Source organism: Lepeophtheirus salmonis, chromosome 3 (assembly GCF_016086655.4).
Source record: "Lepeophtheirus salmonis chromosome 3, UVic_Lsal_1.4, whole genome shotgun sequence".
NCBI classification, from domain to species: Eukaryota; Metazoa; Arthropoda; class Copepoda; order Siphonostomatoida; family Caligidae; genus Lepeophtheirus; species Lepeophtheirus salmonis.
Window position 1 is genome coordinate 24,111,821 of NC_052133.2, and position 9,293 is coordinate 24,121,113.

A 9,293-nucleotide genomic window follows, 5' to 3' on the forward strand; every position below is an offset into this window, starting at 1 on the left:
AAAATAAAGAAAAATTGTCAATTACTACAGTGTATTTGGATGTAAAAATCGGGCAGAAAAAAATTAATGAACATGAGCCCTATCGCCTATCAAAAATTTATGACTAAAACGTTTAGTTTTATTATACAAGGCCCAGAAAAATAACTATCTTTTCCAGGGGCGTTCATAGGGGTGGGCTGGAGGGGCTCTCGGCCCCTCAAAAAAGTAAGAAATTTTTGCAAAAAAATTTAATATTATTTTTTTTTTTTCAAAAAATGTATTTATTTTTGAAAACCTGTGGATTTTCCAAAAAATTCGCTAAACCAAGACCCCCTCCCCAAAGAAATATATATATTATAATCTTCCAGTCACCCTTGTCTTTTATAATGAGTGACGATCAGGCTGTAGAAGTTCCAGTATGACATGCTAAAGCAAGATCCTTTCTCTGAAATATAGGTAGTCGCTATCATGCGTTGGAATAGTGATAAATATTACCAAAAAAGGTTTCACAGGATCTTTTACAAAATTAAACGAATTACTTCAATTTATTATATAAAAAAACATTTTACTTTCATAATTTGAAATTTGCAAAAGTTTTTGAACGCAAATAAGTCTGTGAATAATTATGCTAGAGAGCTAAAATGGGTGCTATCATATCTAAACTGGTGCGGTTTGTTTTAAACTGGATATATTTTGGAAAAAACAAAAAAATTAAGAATTTTGTAAAATCCCCAAATACTTATTACTTAATCAACTTATCAGCCATAAACTATGAAATAAGATGGGTTTTTAATGAATTGTTGCATCTTTTAATTTAATAATCAAGCCCCTTAAAACCTCTTAATGAAAAGTCATTGAGGGATTAATAAAAAAATGAAAAAATCCACTGGTATTATCATACCAAAGTTCGGGTTATTCAACAATGGAGGACGTCACCTATTTGATGTGAATTTCAAAACAAAAGATTAAATGTGTACTATCATTATGAAGCAAAATATAACTTTTTTGATTTATAAGAACTTGTTTTATTGTCTTTTAGAAGAAGGAAATTATGTTGTCGGACCCTGTATATCAGAGTCTAATAAGTATTTAAAATATATTCTTTTGTACATAATTCAAGGAACATGGACCATTTTTTTCTTTTCATTTTTCACCCGTAGTTGGTCAAAATATGGGCAATTTTTTAGAGTAGAATAGTATTGAAATGAAAGAGAGAATTGAGTTAAAACAGTTACGGAATTCATATCCTATGAAATTAGAATATGTTTCCACTGATCTATTTAATATATTTCATTGGTACAATAATTAATAAATATAGGTATTTTAATTCCTAAAATTTGTTTTACTTCAATTACCTCATTAATTTTATTACTATTCCAAAGTATTAAGTAACTACGTTGAAGTGTAATACTCACTTCTCATGAAAAACAGAAAGTAACACTGACAATTTTTGGTGAGTTACTTCTATATTTAAAAAGCAAAGTTCGTCAGTTCGTCGATGTACAATAACTCCAGGGGATGCCGGGTACTTGATATGTAAAGGTTTTCTTTATTTAATTCATTTATGAAAAGTTAACTGAATATTGAGGATTCACTTATGCTACTATACAAACTATATGTATTGGCAAGAAAGGATGCTATAACAAACCTATTTTATAAAACAAACACTAATCATGTACATTGAATCCTTACAAAAATACAAATATGTTAATTAAGTCGTTACTGATATAATTTTAAAGTTATGTTTCTGAACTTCGGAAGTTTGAATTTTAAAGTTATGTTGTTTAATTTCAAAAGGTTTATTAAAGTTCCTTTTATCAAGTGATATATGATAATATAATTCTTATTCTTCATTTTGAAGAAAAAATAATTGTAACCCAACGAAATAATTCGGATACTCAAACGATCAGGACCACTGTAATTTCCTACGATTAGTACCATTACTTAAAATGAAATAACTTTATCTTGATCTGTAAACAATAAATCCTTGAGATATCCTAGAAATTTCCCAGCCAACCAGTCGTTCAATAAATTCAAACATAATTGTGCAGTAATTGCTGTTTTCAAACTAACTGAATGGTTTCATCGACAGAGAACATATGTCTTTGGATTTGAAGATTATAATATGATCAGAAGATTGATCTTATCTAATTAAAAAAAGTTCAGAAATGTATTAAATAATTTCTTAGGGAAAGTAGTGAAGGCATCAATAATTGTATACAATTTCAAAAGTCCATGATATTAATGGCCATACCAAGTTGTAACTATAATGAAATTGCAACTTTCGTTTGATTTTAATTATCTTTTTCCTAGAAATGGAAAGATGAATAACAATCAATTGGAACCAATCAATCATTCTGAATCATGCCCGAAGTGTTAGATTTTATGAAGTAAATAATATTGATTTATTTATTTCCAACGGTAAATATGGCTTCTTTTAAAAGAAAATTATAGACTAAATAAGTCAGAATTCATTGTATTGTACTATGAAATATGGTTTCTGACCGTATATATAAATGTACATTGTACATCTTCACTCATAGTTAATCTTCTTGCAATCCAGAAAATGAATTTATATATAGTTGCATCAATCCAAAATATACATTACGAATGTTAAAAATACTTGTTATGGTATTTACATGGAAGTTTGATAGCCTCCAGTAATATTAAATTATTTTTCTAGGATATTATTTTATTTCTTGTATTACTTCATAAACAGTTGTCCTTATTATACATTGTCCAACTATGTGTACATTTGTTTTTGGCACATCACTTAACTATTAACTATTACTTTAGCCACTTAAAATAAAATATAGGAGTGAGCTCTGATACTTATTAGATTCGATTTGGAGGTCAGTAAAGTGATTTTGATCGTATACGAACTATTTTGTTGGCTACCATATATTTTTCTTCAAAATGAAAAATAAGGATTATATTTTTATATATCACTTGAGAGAATGAACTTTAATAAAAGTTATGAAATTCAGCGAAGTAACTTTAAAATTGAAACTTCTGAATCCCTTTACAAATAGAGACTATCGTTAAAAAAAGTCCTTTTCACATAGTTATAGAGATCAAAAAACGCACTTTGAAGACTAAAAACACTACAAAAATAATTTTTTCACTAAAATACAACACATCGTATGAGAAAACGTGTCGGACAGTCCATATACAGCGTTTTCACGTAATGCCACAATGAACAGAGAGGTACAACAAGCTTTTGCAAATATACTAAGCTTAGTTATTACATTCAGTATTTATATCAATTCCAGTTTGGTGCAACTATTTGTTCATTTATGACTTCAGTGAAAATTTTCTATAGCTTTGGTTTTTTAAACATTAAGTAGATTAGTAGATAGTACCAAAAGTTTTTTTTCATTTGTTCTTCTCTGACAACATTACCAAAAAACATATGAATTTAAACCGTATTGTTGTCAATTGTCTATGTTCTCCCTTCCTTTCTTCTAAATAGGGTTTTAAACGTTGATTTGTCGAATTATAGTGAGCTGCTGTTAAGCTCTGAGTAATCTCCAACAATTATTGAATAACAGTTGGGAAGAATTGGCTAACTACCAACTGATTTTGGGCTTTCCCCCCTTTTCTTTTCGGATGAAAGGTTGCGTGATATAATAAAGTTTAAATTGACAGCCCTTTTTATGAGTGGTATGTTCAACTTTCTTGTAAAATCAATTGATTTAGTTGATAGATGTAGTCTATTAACATATATGAATGTATGTTTTTAGTAAAAAAAAAAAAAATAATGTAAAAAATAACTGAAAATTACTAATTATATAATGCGAAATTGAATTGTTCATTAGTCTATGTTTCAACAGCCACATACCCCTTGTAAGTTGATATATTTTATAAATAGTGCTGAAAATTAATAATTTATTATATTCCATCCGTATTAAACGGACAAATATCAGTTTTCATATTTCATTTCTATAAAAATCCAAATTTTTGAACGTCCGTTTAAATTAACGCTCGGAACAGGAGGGTAGGTGTTTGTGTAATTGAAATGACAAATTATTAACTATCGACATTTCTTGTTCATCCTTCATCTAGGAAACGTAAATGAAAGAGTACTTTATCAATAATAAGTATGGTAACGTGTTATCGTATTAAGTTTAGATTTAGTTTGAAAAAAGAAGACTGTTGAAAAAGTAAAATGAGTGGTAATAGAAAAAAATTGAATTTGGATGAGGTTCTTCAATATTTGGATGAGTTATCAGATGATGAAGATTTGGATGTAAAAAATCAGAACATAACCAAAGTTTATATTGAACCTCCAATAAATGTTAATGAATGGAACAGTGACGTTGATTCTGGCGATGAAGAAGATCCAAGTATTGTTAGCCAAAGTGGAAATCAGCTCCTAGCCCCCGCATCCTTAGTAGTGAAATGAGTAAGAAAAGGAGACATTGATGTTGAGCAAGATCATCAAAAAAATATCACTAAGTACAATTTTTCAAGCTCATCGTCAAAGAAGCGAAGAGCTATAAAAAAAATGGAAAATCGAAACAATATGACAAATCAAAAATAGCTAAAGAAAACCATGTGAACAATTGGTAAGATAAAGATATTCGAAACGAAGAGAATTTCAGTTCTTGGTCTCTTCCTGAACCAGTTAGAAATTTAAATGAGTCTCCTACATCTTTATTTGAACTTTTTATGACAGACGAACTCATTGAACACATTTTAAGGAAATAAATATTTACGCCGCTCAAAATGGAAACCATACATTTAGAATTGAGATAAATGAATTTAAATCTTTTCTCACTGTTTTGCTCTTAAGTAGATACAATCCCTATCCTTGGCGATCAATGTACTGGGGATTGAGTCTCGATAGCCGGAATACTATAGTAACTTCTCTATTCACCAGAAATAGATTTCTAGATATAATGAAATATCTACATTTGGCCAATAGCAATAATCTCGATCCAAGTGACAAATTTTATAAAGTGAGGCCATTTTTCAAAATGTTGAATGAAACTGTTAGAAATTTTTTATTCCAGGGAAGAATATAAGCATTAATGAATCAATGGTTCCCTATTATGGGCGCCATAGTTCCAAGGAATATATTCAGAACAAAACTGTCAAATTTGGTTAGAAAATCTGGGCAGCAGCTAAAACACTTGGTTCTGCTGTACAATTTTATCCTTATCCTGGAAAGGACAGTAGTTATAATAAGGACATTGGCCTTGGTGGATCAGTTATTATGAATCTTGTATCTAAATTACCAAAAGTCCCTGATTCAAATTATCATATAGTTATGGACAACTTTTTTACTAGTCCAAGGCTAGTGAGATTATTGAAAGAAAATGGAATTGCTGCTACAGGTACACTTCGAGCTAATAGAACTGAAAATGCACCATTGATAGCAATTGATGAAATGAAAAAAGGCTCGAGAGGAATCTTTGATGCTGTCAATGACAATAAATATAATGTTACTCTTGTTCGTTGGAAAGATAATAAAGTGGTGACAGTTGCATCAACACTGTATGGAAAATAACCCATGAAAAGAGCCTCTCGTTACATCAAAGACAAGGGTGGAAGAGCTTATAGTGATCAACCAAATGCCATTTCAGTATATAACAGGTACATGGTTGGCGTTGACGGTTTGGATCAAAACATAAGCAATTACATGATAAATCTTTCAGACAAGAAATGGTGGTGGGCACTTTTCCGTTTTGGTGTCGATATTTCGATCAACAATGCATATCAACTTTATGGATTACAACCTCATAATCAAGGACAAAAACGACTTGATCTTTTAGGGTTTAGAAGATAAATTGTCGAAGGTTATTATAAAAGATTTCAATCAGAAAAAACTATACCTCCTATACTTCCAACATAACGAAGCATATAAAAAGTAGTAATAGATATTCGTTACGATCGAAGAGACCATTGGATTGCAAACGGAAATCAACGACGATGTGTTCAATGCTCTAAAACTAGTAAATATTTTTTGTGAAAAGTGCTTCATCCTAATTGTTTTAAGGATTTTCATACAAAGTAGTGTTAATAATGTTTAAATATATTTATTTGTAGAAAATTACAGAGGAGGAATATACATATAATATCTCTATATATTGAAAAGCTTCTGAAACATTTCTTTTTCTTTTTTTTTTAAAATATATTAGATGAACAATCATAAAATAATCTAATTTTATGATTGAAGGGAAGAATAAATACACATACCCTCCTGTTACCAGTGTCGGTTTAAACTGACGCTCATTAATTTGGGCCTGGGAAATTCAATATATTTTTTTGGATTTGATTAAAACTGAATCTACCATTTACTCATAAAAATACACCAAATTACAAATTTTCATTAAAAAATTCGGAGTTAAGAAAATATGGGTTAAAGCATGAAATATATTCTACCACATTTTAAAACAAATAGTTTTGACAAGTAAAGATAAACAATAAAATTATTCTGCACTCCTCCCCCCCCCCACTTAGGCAGTGTTGTTGAACATTGATTGATTGAATTCGAATTGACTATTGTTAAACTTTAAACAATTTCCAACAATGATTGAATAATAGTTTTCTATAGTCAAGAACAATTGGCAAACTCTTACCCAGGAGAGATTGCAAGATACAATAAATCTTTCTCTCTCTCCCTCAACAATCAAGTTTAAATGAATTTAGACTAGTATGTGTAATAAATAACAACAAACCGTAATTAGAGGTGAAGGTTATGATAAGGAGGCAAAGATTATGATGATGATAAAGAATCGAGAAAAAATCCCCTCACACAACCACGTTTATACAAAAGTACCTTTTATTTATTTATAAAAAGAATCACGAAATGAATTGTTTTAAAATTAAATATGGTTCATATACTATGTACTTTTACATGTATGTATGCGTATTATAAGCACACCTTTCAATTAATACCATTTATTTTTTTGGTTTTTGAATAAATATACCATAAATGGAAGTGTAATGCATTTACTTTGGGATTTCATTTTTTTTATTTATATTATAGGTACCTATGTGTGTATGTATGTGGATATACAAAAAAAAAAAAAAAAAAACTCTATTAGAAGGGGGTTAAAACTCTCACCTACCTCAAAGAAAAATTTATGGTTTATTTATACCAAATAGAAAAGTAATGAGATGGTTTTTTTGGTGAGAGTCAAATAAAGTAACTATTTTTAAAGTTTCTCAAAATACCTATATTTGTAAGGGGAAATAAGGATGGGTCCAGATGCTAAATCATTCAGGATTGCAAAGGATATAATTTTATATGTATGTAGACATATAACAATAGAACTATCTATTTAAAATACGGAAATTAATAAATATTCAAAAATAATGTGGAAATATATAAATGAACATAACTCTAAGACTCTGTTATTACAATATTAGCAAAGAAATTTACAACGTTTTTTTGTTTTTTTTCAGCGAGCAGCTAGAAAATGAAGGAAATCAACACAATCCCACTCGGTGGCTTACAAAGGAATATTGATATGCAATTCTATTCTGAGTCCAACAAGGACTTATAGGTCCAACTCCCCAAAAAATCAACATTAATACTCTTCGTCTTTCACATACTAGTGATTATTTTATGATTTGATGTTCTCTCGTCAAGAATAAAATAATGCTAATAACAGCTTTGGAAAAAAACACTTCGGGTTGCGACTACAAAATGTGCCGTGCTTGTCCAATGTCAAACTTTTTACAGCTCTACTTATTAAACCGTCTAGCCAGGGGTGTCAAAAATACGGCCCGTGGGCCGGAACAGTACCGCAGTAAGGCTAAATTAGGCCTGTAGGATAATTGCAAAGAGGGAAAAAATACATAAAATATACCCAAAAAAAATCAATTTTTTAAAAATTATTTTTAAATTCTTATGTGTGCAAAGAAAGAACTAATACAGACTTGAAGCGATAGAGAGACAAGATTGCAGGATTACTGGCAGATTTTAATAAACGATTTCAGATATTTGTTGAACTTGAGACAGAATTTTCAGTTTTTAGCTCACTTTTCGCAGTTAAAACCATTATTCTTCCAGTCGACATCCAGCTAGAAAAAATTATGCAGATTTGAAGGATAAATTTAACTCCGTTTGTCTGGGCATATTTTATCTGTATCTAATACCAGGGTCTCCTAAATTAACAGCTCTTGTGGCTAAAATTCTATGCATATTTGGAACAACTTACCTCTGTGAACAAATCTTCTCAGTTATGAATATCAATAAAACAAAATTGCGTTCTAAAAAAACTATTAATCACTTAAATGACATTATAAAAGTTATAGGCATTCAGGACATTACACTGGATTTTGATACACTCATTCAGTCAAAAAAAAGGTGCCAAGTTTCAGGAGCAGAAACTAGTCCATAATAGATTAAAGTTTTTAAAATCATGCCTTGCTTTTTGAGTTTGCAGATAATGTTCAGATAAAAAGATTGCAGCTCTTTAAAAATGCCTACTTTTTGTTTAATTTATTAAAATGTGCAATTTAATGTCCTTATTTTGTTCATAATCTTTATAAAATCTCATGTAAGGTGTATTTTATTATTTTTTTTTACTTTTTAAATTAAAATTTTATGCAATTAAGTGAAATGTATTGTAAAAGTGATATTAAATAAAATTTTAGTTAAATTAAACAATATACCTTCTCTTTTTTACATAGGAACAAGGAAATACATCATGTTTTGGTTATTTAGAGCCAAACATTATAATTCTAATACTTTTACTTTAATATTACTCTGTATTTATTTTTTTGTATTATTACAATATAATTTGATTTCAGTCGTTTACTTCACTATTGAAATTTCAATGGTTAATTAATCACTTATTATGCTAATTGAAGCCATATTCAATAAAATTTTGCAAATGATAAATGTTTATAAAAACTACAACGCCCCATTTACATACAATATTAATAGAGAGGAGAAAAGAGTCCATGATTGCTTACCGAAAAGTGACGATTTCTCTGTTAGTATTTTACAAATCTTTTTTTTTTTTTTTTTTTTTGGTAATATATTTTGAAAACTGCAAAGTAAATACATATTGTGATAATTAGTGCATATTTCTAATCTCTAATCTAATTTTGATTTCCAGTAACATACGTAACAGTTGGAAAGAATTTCCAGACTACTAACTGATTTTGAGGTTTTTTCCCCTCTTTTTTGAGAAAAAAAGGTTGAAAGATACAACAAAAAGCCAATCGTGATAATATGCCTAACTTGGAGATATTATGTTCATGAATTTGTGAACGAAAAAGAAAAACAAAACGAAAATACCAAAATGAAAATATAAATTTCCATCTATGTAATTATTTTTTTTTAAAAAGAAATT

The 9,293-nt window shown here is 29.1% G+C and overlaps 1 long non-coding RNA gene across 1 annotated transcript in view; it reads left to right on the plus strand.

Annotated features, from left to right (window-relative positions):
- The window catches only part of LOC139904960 (uncharacterized), a 45,227-nt gene extending 36,628 nt beyond the window's left edge, over nucleotides 1–8,599 (plus strand). Inside the window, exon 2 of the long non-coding RNA XR_011779323.1 lies at nucleotides 7,393–8,599. This is a non-coding gene — a long non-coding RNA (uncharacterized lncRNA). The remainder of the gene's footprint in view (nucleotides 1–7,392) is intronic.
- Nucleotides 8,600–9,293: the final 694 nt, after the last annotated feature.